The sequence below is a fragment of the Drosophila navojoa genome, chromosome X (assembly GCF_054131105.1).
Source record: "Drosophila navojoa isolate 15081-1374.11 chromosome X, UAZ_NAV_1.0, whole genome shotgun sequence".
NCBI lineage: Eukaryota > Metazoa > Arthropoda > Insecta > Diptera > Drosophilidae > Drosophila > Drosophila navojoa.
The window spans coordinates 16,951,371-16,963,715 of NC_142895.1; the positions used below are offsets into that span (position 1 = coordinate 16,951,371).

Here is a 12,345-nt window from a genome sequence, read left to right on the forward strand (position 1 = left end):
TTTGAAAAGCGAAAAGTTCGTTGGCTTTGGCTGCGTCTTTGGGGTCGCGCTGTTTGCCTTTGCCGTTTTACTATGCCACCACGTCTTTCAGATTCATCTTTGTGTTTGCCTTCGTTTCGCTTGACATTTCACTTTTACCATTTTCACAATATTTTTCTTGTGTTTTTTTTTTTTTTACATTTCTCTTTTCTTTCTTTTTTTTTTGCTGTTGCTGTTGCCCCTTTTGCTAACAAACATATTCTTTTTGCCTTTTCTTTTATTTTTTTATATATGTATATATATATAGTATGTTCGTATATATTTCTTTTTGCTTTTGTGGCCTGTGGTTTGCTGGTTGAGCAAAGGAGTTGTTTGTCATGCATGCACAAGACGAGACGCTCCTGCTGCTGGCACATTGAGTTATCAACAAGAACCTCAACAGTAATCGTCGTACAGTGCAGCCTGCTAGCTGAGGGATACGAAAATAATATGCTTACATTTAAATATTTAATGAGCTGCGCCACGACTTTAAGACACAAAATACCTTAAAGGTTTCGGCTTAGCAAGGAGATATTTTGCAATTGATATGTATATGTATTCCAGATGTATACATGTTTATGTGGCTTTTAATTGAATATGCTACTTTGCTCATAATTTAGACTACAAATTAATTTCAAATCTTTAATCGAATATTTGTAAATTAGTATTTTTATTATTTTTATTTTTTTTAATAATTTTACTCAAGGTATAAAATTGTATTAAACTATAAATATTTAAAAATTGTTTTTTTTTAAATTAAATTTAATCTTTATTTTTTAATTTTTGCAATTAATTTGTATTATAAAAATGTATGCAGATATGCAATTAGAAGTTGGCCAAAATACTTATTTTGAGAGAAAAATGATCAAAAACAATTTCGAATAATTTTTTTATTTTTTTATTTGTAATATTCAATATTCTAATCATCTTACTATTTTTAATGTTTCAACAAATAATATCAAATTTTTCTGTATTTACTTAGTCAAAATGTATTTGTAAACATACAATCTAAAAATATATATACTCTTTATCACCATTATGCTCAATTTTTATATATTTTCTTCTTCTTTCTTCTGCTTCTGAGATGTTGCTGTAATTGAATACGCTTTGCTCCCCTTATAGGGCATATCGTAGATAGGTCTGAGCTCTTGCTTTTATGTTTTTAATTATTTTCTTATGCCTCACTTGAATAACTTCCGCTGCCTGGCTGGCTGCTCGCCTGCTGCTGCTCGAGCGCCCCCTTTGGCCTCTTTTCGGTCTTGAATGCTTTGTAATTTTTGCGGTTTTTAAGCCTTTGTGGGTGGATGGGCGGCTCGGGTGGCTGGACTGGCTGACTCGTGCCACCGTTTTCTTTTTTTTTTTGTTGGCCTTGGTCGTAGCCCCCTATATCAATAATGTGGATTTTTTGGGCTTGCCAGTTGCCGGCTGTCAGTCTTTTGTTGTTTCTGTTGCACTCTATTGTTGTTACTGCTCCTGTTGTTGTTGTTGTTGTTGTTGTTGTCACGATTTAATCTTTGGCTGCTGTGGATAATTGCGGGCTTAAGCATGCGCATAAAAGTCATTACGCTGACTGCCGCAAAACGAGCAATTTAGATTTATTCTAATTAGTGGCCCAGTAGAGGCAACAGCAGCAGCAGCAGCAGCAGCAGCGGCAACAGCAACATTTCAAAAGCTAATCAAAGCTTTGAATCCAAACGGAAGCGTGTCTTGAAAAATGTCGCATCTTAAGCGATGTAGTTGCCTGGAAAATCTCATTGAAAGCGGCAGCAGCAGCTGTTCGCATTTCGGTTTTTCCGCTCTCTCTCTCTTTCTCTGTTTCTTCTTTTTTTCAATTCTGCTTCTGCTTGTATACACTTAAATTAGGAAGTATTATAAAACTGACATCAACTCAAAGCAAATATGTGTCCCTTTAGCTTTTAGTTGACAATAGTTTAGTTTCTTGAATAAGGGACAGTTATGTGGACTTAACATATGGAAACTAATAATATATATTTGGCTATAATAATATGAATCTTTAACTTAATCTGTATACTATCAGACTGATTCATAATGCAATGTAATATTTTATATTCAACATGCAGCATTGTTTAAGAGATCGGAATCTTGTCCATTGCCATTTAAAATATATTTCGCCCTATTGGCCATATTATTATTATTCCAAGCTGCTTCTACTGGTGAATGAATGAAAACTCCCATTGAAGCTACATCAAAAAATAATCAACTTTTCCTAATAAGCTTACAATTACTAATTTACAAAGTATTTTTTTTTTTATATTTTTCGAGCATATAAGCAAACTGAAGCTTTATTTATTTATTTTTATTTATTTTTTTATTTTTTTTTAATTTTTTTTTTTTTTTGTTTATTAAATAAAGCGAAATTTCAAGAAACTCTACTATTTTTCAATTATTCAATATGTCCACTATTCAAATATATTTAGGATGTCCACTAATTTTTCCAATATTTAATATATTCTTGCCTTCATTAATAATAATATCCGGTATACGCTCTGGTATATCAACTTATACTACATTCACTGAGCGAAATCTTTGATGTTATATACATAGATAGTGTGATAGTGCTATAGGGTATTTGCTGTTCGGCTGTTAATTTTCTAAGCACCATCTTCTTTATTTCATTGTCATTCATGCCTCACTCTGAGAATTCGCACAGCTTTAAATCTCCACACATTTTCGTTCGCGCTTAATTTGTCTTCACGGAATTTATGCTCCGCTTAAGCCTGGACAATTCATATAAATGTTCAACAAATTAACCAACTATATCATTTAAAAACAAAAGCTTTCTTAATGCCGCCTTGTCAGGCTTGAGCTGTCACTATATAGTACATGTATAAAATATCTATATTTAAAGCATAATATTCTTTATGCCTGATAATTAATATATTTATTTGTTTTATTTATTTATTTTATTTTTTTTTTCTTTTATATATATGTATATATATATTTACCTTATCTGAGTTTAAGCGGCTTTGTTTTTTACGCCGTCTTTATATTGAGTGGCGTTTCGCGGCTTTGCTTGGCTAATGATTTCGCTGCCATGGCGCGGTTTAATTTTTCGCTTTGCCTTTGCGTCTACGGCCACGTTGCGTATACGCAATGGGAGTCACTTTGTTTCAATATGCATGCCACGCCTCGCCGCGCCCACACATGCCGGCTAGGGGCTCAAAGTCACTTAACCAAATAAATTTTCAAAAAAAAAAAAAAGGAAATACCGAGAAAGCGAAGAAAAAAGTGAGCAGCTCCGCTTGTGGCTGTTGTTGTTGTTTTTGTTTGTTTGCTGCTGTTGTTGTTGTTGCTCAAGTATTTATTTTGCCTGAGTGCGCTACAGTTTTTAAGTTTGTTTGCGCTGTGTTTGCAGCGAGAGGCTCAAGGCACAACTTGCAAATATTCATTACAAACAAACACACACACACACATATATATATATGCATACATATACATATACATACGCACACACACACACACTTGTCAGAGTTTGGCGGCGCAAACGAGAGAGGTTAGCGTAATGCCATCTCACTCACACAAACAGCTATCTACTTGGTGAACTTAATGTGATTAAAATTGTATGGCTGCTTCTGGCTGCCGGCTGCCGGCTGCTCTCTTCTCTCTGCCCGCTGCCCGCTGCCCGCTGCTCACTGAAGTTTGTATTGCCACCTTGCCGCTCTGCACTTTCACCTATGCCATGCCCAGCGCCCAGCGCCCATCGCGACCAGCATGTGCACACTGGCGTCTTATAAGAACATGAAGTTCACGTTAATGTTAAGAGCAAGCAGCAGCAACAGCAACAGCAGCAACAGCAGCAGTAGCCTGCAATAAAAGCAAAGTATCGCGACGGGCCACGCCCCCCACCCCACCCCGCTCTACTGGCATAACTAGTGCGAGTTGCCAAACAGCAGCCGCAGCTTAAAGTAGCGAATTTATTTTTGGCATTTCTGGATTTTATGCTGCGTTTATTTTGCGATTGCGCATACGCCGCGATTGTCCTTCCAACAACAGGAGCAGCAGCAGCAGCAGGAGAAGCAACAGCAACAGCATTGTTAAGGCCCCGCTTAATGGATGCTTAAATAAAATTTTAAAGCATTCCAAATTTAGTGTCGAGTTTTAGTGTTTGTCATTAGTGTTTTGGCAGGCGTTAAATATTTAATGCTCCCGAGACGAAGAGCGCCCGGCAGAGATCCTGGACACGCAGCGCGAGCAGCTCCTCCCTTGCAACTTTGCAACAAAGTGTTTGTGTTGCGTATAATTAATATGGTGCCTGGCCGTGGCTTCACTTGGCTCTAGCTGCCAGCTAAATTGACGGAAATGTTTGCGATACTTTTGATCTGGCCAGCCGAAGCCCGCAGTTGGCAGCACGCGTATTATATACCAATTTATAGCTAGCTTTCTTCTTGCTCTTCTTGGAATTATGGCAGCTCCTATGCCAATATTGCGCGAAGGCTTCGAGCTTTTTGGCTTTTTAGCTGTTTAGCTTTGGGGCTTGCACAACAACTTACTTGATTTACAGTTTCCGCTGTTGAGTTGAGGTGAGCCGAGCTGAGCTGAGCCGACTCGGGCTAATGATGTGCTGTTATGCCATGGCCTCTTCATCCTCACGCCGTCCACGTTGCGTATACGCAATGACCTCACAAATGCCTGTTATAAGAGGAGCTGTATAAGGTTTTCATTAGAATTGTGCGAGAAATGAAAAGTTTTTCATAAACAATTGAAGACAACTTAATTATCTCATTCCAATTGCTGGCTGAGGCCGAGGCAGCTGACAGGCTAAACTCATCTAGTTTGACTAAATATAACTTTACTGTAATCATGGATAATGGCTAAATTAATATTAAAATATTATAACGGAATTTAATATAAAAATAAAATAATAAATCAAACTAAGCTTAGCTCAGGGAACCTCGAGCTTTAGGCGGACTGACTTGGACAATATCATTTTGTAGCTGATCTCGAAGATGTTTAGAACGCTTCGACTTTGATTGTTTAGAACGAAATCATCGGTATACCTGGAATACGATATAATCTCGTAAGTTTGCTCATAAAAGTTTGTCTGAGGAACAGAATTCTCATGGCAATAAGTGCACGGGCAATATAAGCATAGTCGTTATACTGGATTATACTGTATTAGCGCTGTCTGTTAAGTGAAGTTTTAAGCAACTCTCCGAAACATTTGCCATACCAAACTTCCCCTACAAAATGCCTCAGAAATGACTTTATCAATAGGTTCAGAGCTAGCTGAAAGCTCGTGCGATGACAATTTGAACGTAATATTTATAATTGGAAACTAAAATAAAACGGAGGCCAAATTTTTTGAGCCAAGCAAAGCACGCACACACACACGCACACACACTTCAGCACATATGCACACTGAAAGCCACACTCAATTGGCGATGGCAAGAGCACGACGAGCAACGTAACTAGAAATACAGCCGAAAACCAGATGCAAATGCCGAGATACAAATGCAAAATGCAGATGCGGCAATAGAAGTGGGCTGAGTCAAGCGGCGGCAGCGGCGACGGCGGCGGTGGCTATGACTATAGCTGAATGGCTATTAAATACACGAGGGAAGCTACTTTTAACCCAAATCTGCGGGCATAAAAGCCGGCAAAGGCAAAGGCAAAGGCGGCCAAAGGAGCAGCCAGAGAGGCCAGGCCACACATGAGCACAAATAATGCAGTGATGCAGCGGCCGTGATGGCCATGTGGAGCGCTGCCAAAGCCGGCAAAGAAATGGGAGAGCAAGACAGCGAGAGAGAGAGAGAGAGAAAGCGAGATCAAAAGAGAGAGAGAGAGCGGGAGCGGGAGCGGGAGAGGTAGCTGGCGACAGCGACACTTGTCTGACAGTGGCAGCAGCCTGGCAGGCGTCATCCGGGCGCAGATACGGCTAAGCGTACACAGCGCAGCTAAATTCCAGCTGCAGTTGAAGGCACTTTGGCAGCAGCGACGGCAGCAGCAGCAGCGTCGCATTCAGTTGCACACATGTTTGGGCGTGATTAAGCTGCAATTTTTATACAATATTTACACAGTGTGTGGGCGCATTAAGAATTGTACTGGCGGGTGGTTGTGCCACCAGCGCCGTCCCGTGCCGCATAATGACATTCATGCACACAAGTTGCAAATGCCGCATCGCAGCGCAGCGCAGCGTGCGTCGCGTCGCTCTGGCGGCTTCTCCATATAATACAGATATTACAATATGCGGATTATTAGGCATTATGCATCTGTATATCTATATCTCTCTTCTATACACTTCTACCGTGTGAATGCCTGTGTCTGTGTGTGTGTTATTGTACTAACAATTTCTATTCATAAGCGCATGTGTGTGTGTGTATGTCCGCATGTGTGTGTGCGTGGCATGCAAATTTATTGTGTGCTTCGCAGCCAAGCAGCGGCGTTTTCATTTTGATTTTGCTTCTGCTTCTGCTTTTGCTTTTGCTTTTGCTTTTGCTTTTACTTTGGCTTTTCTGATAGGGATTTACATTTTGCATTGGCACGTGGAGTGTTGAAAGCCGTGTGGATTTTGGGTATTGGGATTTGGGTGCCAAGGTTGTGTATGTATGTGTGCATGTGTGCATGTGTGCCTGTATGGGTGCGGCTTTAATGCCTGACTGTCATTAGCATTGCATTTGTTATGCCTGCTCTATGAAGAGACATTATCAGCACGCCCAAAATCCATGTAGGGTGGATTAAACACAGCTCGCAAGCCCAACGATGCGGCACAAATTGAATGAAAGCGATTCAGCTTTCTCACATAAAACCAAATCTTAATGCTAGCCAGATATGTTATTATATATGTACATATATTATGAATGACACCAGATATACATCCAAAAGATGAAACTGATATAAAAACGAGCTGGCAATAAGATAAAAAAAATATATATAAAATATATAAAAAATTTATTTGGTTTGGTTACAGAAAATTTGCTTGTAGCTTCTAGTAAATTCAAATAAATCAAAGACTTGTCCTCTATATTTCAAATAAATCAAAGACTTGTCCTCTATATATGTCTGTATATTTGTACATGATCAACTTGAGTACTTTTCATAGCTCTCGCCGCTCGCTCAGCTGCAATATGCAAACGATAGTTAACTGCAGTAATCACAGTCCATTTACACAACTTTCAGATAATAATAGGTATTAGGGCAGAGGAATATTATACATAGTTTGCACGTTTGATTCTCTGCGCTCTATGCGTGAAATCAACCAAAGAATGTCATACTCACTCCCTCTCCCTCTCACCAAGGCATTTCAGTTCATTTCGCTCTCGTTTCTGTTGAGTTCTGGCATTCGCTCAGTAAAACGAAGTGAGCAAATGAATATAAACTCAAAGCTCAATGCATTAGGTCGCTGTTAAAAGACTCAGTCACTATCAATCAATGATGGCCAACGGTCTTCACGTTCACAAATGTCTCTTTGCTTCATTTCAGTCTACCAAGCGTTCGGCGAGCTGTCAGAGCGAAAGAAAGTAACAACAACAAAAGAAAGTTTAGCTCATTACGAAGTAACTCATTAGAAAACCTTTGCAATTGGCTGCGCTCTGAGTATTTTCTTAGAGAGTGAGTAAAAGAAAAACGGCCAATAATTATTTTATATACATAAGCAAAAATCAGTTTCATAAGAGCAGCAATTGATGTTGGAGTTGTAAACGTGGCAATGTAGCTCACTCTATGCTCGCTCACCCTTTCTTCACTCACTTTAAGAAATCAAGTTGCTTTCACAGCCAAGCAACGTTGCTTGAAAGAGAAGTTCCTCATTATGCTCAAACTAAGTCTAAGACTAAGTAAGACTTGGTATGATCAATACGAAAAAGTACGAGAGCAAACACGTATGTGCATGTATATGGAATAGAGAAGAAGTGAGGCGAATGACATTGGACCTACTGTCCAACACTCTTCAATTATAATATTCCACTTTTATTTTGATTTTATTTTTAATTATTATTTTTTATTTAAGTATCAGGCAGAACTGTCCTATGAACAATTAATACATTTTTATTTGGACTTTTCGCAAATCCGCACAAAAGTATGCAACACTTTTAAATCTTTGACATAAAGCTCTTTGCGGTCCGTTAATGTGCATTACGTGACATACGCACACGCACACACACACTCACACACTTGCACACTTCCGCATATTGGTGAACTTATTTATTAATTTCGCCACTTAAGACTTTAAGTGCCAACAAATGGCAAATAAATTACAATTACATAGCAAATAAATAAAACAACCGAGAGAATTACTCTCAAAAATGATATCATTAAACAAATGAAAAGTGTCACAGCACATAAAAGAGCTAAATTGTTGTTATTAATTAAGTGGCATTAACTGCCGCCCATTTCAAATCCGATGTGGACAAACAGAAAGCCCGCAATCTGACACCAAACACCAATCAAAAGTAGAGCAGCTACAGCAGCAACAGCAGCAGCAGCAGCAGCAGCAACAGCAACTGCTGCATGCAGCAACAGCAATTCAAATACCAACAACGCCAACAATTTCAATTCCAATGACATTTGATTCCATTTAATTGACATTTTTTCCACACATTTTTCAGCTGTAATAAAGCTGGGCGTGGTCAGTGTCAGTTGGTAAAATATTTGTTCTCTCTAAATATTTATTCAGCCTATCTAATTCCTTATCTCTCACCCTGTTGCTGCGAGCTTTACTAACCACACGGCTGTTAGCAAAATGTTGCCATGCCACAAAAATTTGATTTTAATTTGAATTTGATATGCGAATCAGCTTTGTAATTAAACATTTTTCGTTAGATCTTCTATACAAAAACAAAATCATATTTATTTAATTTCTGCGGCTTGGCGTCAACTTTTATTATTATTATGGTTTTTCATTTGGAGTGAAATATTATTTTAAAGCTTGGCTTTATCTGTGTCTATGTGGCATATATTAAAGTATATATATATATAATCAGATCAAGTAGATCAGCGCTGATCAAGTAGCGAAGCTTGTTGACCCCAGCTGTAAAGCTTTAACATTTTGTTTATAGATGTGAAATATAAATAAAATAAATTGAATATTATAATAACAAATATGTTATTAAGTGCATTTAATAATTAAATAAATATGACATAATACGTAACGCAAATAAAAACTTTAAAATAAAACTTTAAAATAAATAAAATATATAATAAATAAAATAAAATATAAATAAATATAAACAAAAATTGATAACACTACAAAATAAACAAAAATATAAAAAATATATGTAGATGAGATAAATATATATTTAATTGTTGTATAACAATAAAACTAATTAATTTAAATATGCGATAAAATTAAATAAGTCATTTTAATTTTATATAAATAGAAAAAAAAAACATAAATAGAATAAAAAAAAAAACTGAAAAAAAATACAAAATATAATATTACAAAAAATACATATATTTACACATACTAGACAATTTAATTTTTTTGTGTCCTATCTATATAACTGAGAGTCCCGGCAGTTCAGCTCCCTCTACAGCGTACGTCGCACTGTCCAATATTTGTAATAATCCACTAAACGACGCTGATATTGAGTATTGGATAAACGTGTCCAGAATATTTTGCAATTGGTAATTTTGTAATTGCGATTTGCATGTCAAACGATTTAGTTATTTACATTGGACAATCGTTTGTCATATCTGTAATTATGATGACTAATTCATATCGAAGCCAATTTAATTTGTGCACTCACTTTGTCTACTTTTTGCATCCAATTTGTAAATTGGTAATGGGCCAAATATCGTTGCCGAACATCAATCTATTTGCAATTGCAACGCAATTTGCACTTATCATCCGTCTATCTGTATGTGTGTATATATATATATATATATGTATGTGTGTGTGTGTTATGTTATTCATAAAGCAATGCCTCTGATAGTTAGAATGCTGCTGCTGCTAGCTTTGCACAAGCATTTGTAATTTGAAACAGGCTCGTAAATATAACAGAAGCAAATGCATTGGCAGCGGGCTAATTAGCCAGCAAAGCCAACAATTGAGCAGCCAAACTACTGCCATGGCTCGTAATGCTACAGTATCAGATAGCCAGAGCTGAGAATCGAATGAGTTAATGCCCAGGCTGTAAGAAGCGCATGCTGAGCAAAGCGGAGCATATGGTCTGTAAGCTATTCAGGAAAGTGAAGTGGGAATGGGACAGCATGAGAATGAGCATAGGAATGAGGTGAGTGAGGCTGAGTTTGAGGCTGGGACTGGGAATGGGAATGAGAATGAGAATGATAATGAGAATGCGAATGAGAATGAGAATGAGAATGAGAATGAGAATGAGAATGAGAATGAGAATGAGAATGAGAATGAGAATGAGAATGAGAATGAGAATGAGAATGAGAATGAGAATGAGAATGAGAATGAGAATGAGAATGAGAATGAGAATGAGAATGAGAATGAGAATGAGAATGAGAATGAGAATGAGAATGAGAAGGAGTGGATGAGAAAATGAGAATAAGCGAGACAAGACAAACAAGACAGACAATGGCACACGCTGAATTGAAAAAAGAGATATGCAAGAAACAGAGAGATAGAGAGAGGGAGAGAGAGAGAGAGAGAGATAAGTAAACTGCCAGTAAACGAAAGCAGATGAACAGAGAGCGAGATAGATAGAGAGAGACTATTATTACTAATTTGTCATATGCCAAAATTCTAAACGAATGGACTCCATAATCAAATATTTACAGGGTATCATAAAGGCAAACACTTGCAATGACACAGTGTAAAATCGTAATTGATGTCCATGCAGAGATAGATTTTCGTGCAACGTTCCATCAAATAATTTCAAATCCACAAGCATATTGATACGGTCATCTAGCTAAGTGCGGGCCAATGTGTGTGTGTGTGTGTGTATGTGTGTGTGTATGCTTTGTATGCTGTGTATGTATGTATGTATGCATGTTTGTGTACTTGTGCATTGATGCCACATTCATTATGTGGAATGCCTGCCAGCTGGCAGGCCATTGTCGATGCAGCCGCCAGGCGGATTGGCAGCCCGCAACTGTTATTAAACATTAATTTATGCATTACTAGACCGCTTAAATTAATCAGTAAATTGCATGCACACACACAGTGCAATACAAACAAACACACTCACATATATATATATATATATATATATATATATATATATGTATATATACGTCGACATCCTTAGGGACAATGGCAATCAATACTGAATACTTAAAACAAATTAAATTGCCACAAAAGCTGTTTGCTATTTGACAGTCCCTTTATTTATGTAATACATTTTTGCCTTTGTTCGCTCATTATTGGTCATCAGCGGAATCTGGTTAAATCTGACTCCATTTGAACTGCCAGAATTAAAGCTGAATCGCTTGATATAAAATGCATTAAAAGTGATTACACATAAAAGTGTTTGCAATTGCACTGAGCCTGGCCATTTCAGTTGGCCATTTTATGGGCCACTTTAAGCCACACATGCTTGATTATTTTTTATGTTTGCCTGTCGAAGACCGAGAGAGAGACACTCTAGCTACACTTTCCGTTTAGTTTGCGAGGCTTTAAGCAGCAATGGCTTTTCTCTCTCTCTCTCTTTTTTTTGCAGAGGATTATCTAGAATTTCTTTGTTGCAATCAGCAGCTCAAAGCTCTCTTGATAACTAACTGCAATGCCCCAAGGTTCACGAGGCGCTGGCCTCAATATTCCTGCAGCTCAGCAGAAGAGGCAGAAAAAGTGTTGTTGCCGCTTCATTTTTAAGACTGCACAGCGTTGGCCAAGTTTGCATTTCCATAGCTCTCTCTCTCTCTCGCTCTCTCTCTTCAGATACATCGAATGCATTCAAATTCGATCTGGCAATAGTCAAATGTACTTTTTTTTCTCATATAGTGATTCAAGTCAAAGTTAAATTGATACTTGCTGCAGCACTCAGCACGTTTTATACCTTTCTATCTCTCTCTCTACTTTGCTGTTTTGATAGGCTTTAAGAATCCTTCACTCTAATTTGATGACTATAGCCAAAGCACTAAACGAGCAATGCTAAGACAGTCAGCGGCAACACCTTGGCTGAGGGTATGCCATGCCTTGAATGAAGAAATCTATCGCTGGACACTGAGATCAGCATCTACTTGGTTAATGATACACAGCTGTATAGAATATAGAAAGGCAGATCTGAGCCAAGAACAGATCAATTTAAATGAGACCTTAAGGTGCTTCATAATACAGTCAAATTACAAGCTGTACTGGCGTACCTGGAGTGACGCAATTGCAGCCTGGCCATATATATTTACAAAAATCTCTGATGCCATCAAGATCCAAAGATGAAAATTGGAGAATTGGATCCAAGTGCTGAT

General features: G+C 37.7%; 1 protein-coding gene across 1 annotated transcript in view; it reads left to right on the forward strand.

Annotated features, from left to right (window-relative positions):
* The window catches only part of LOC108657712 (uncharacterized), a 111,843-nt gene that overhangs the window by 33,101 nt on the left and 66,397 nt on the right, over positions 1 to 12,345 (forward strand). The gene's annotated exons all lie outside the window — the stretch shown is intronic.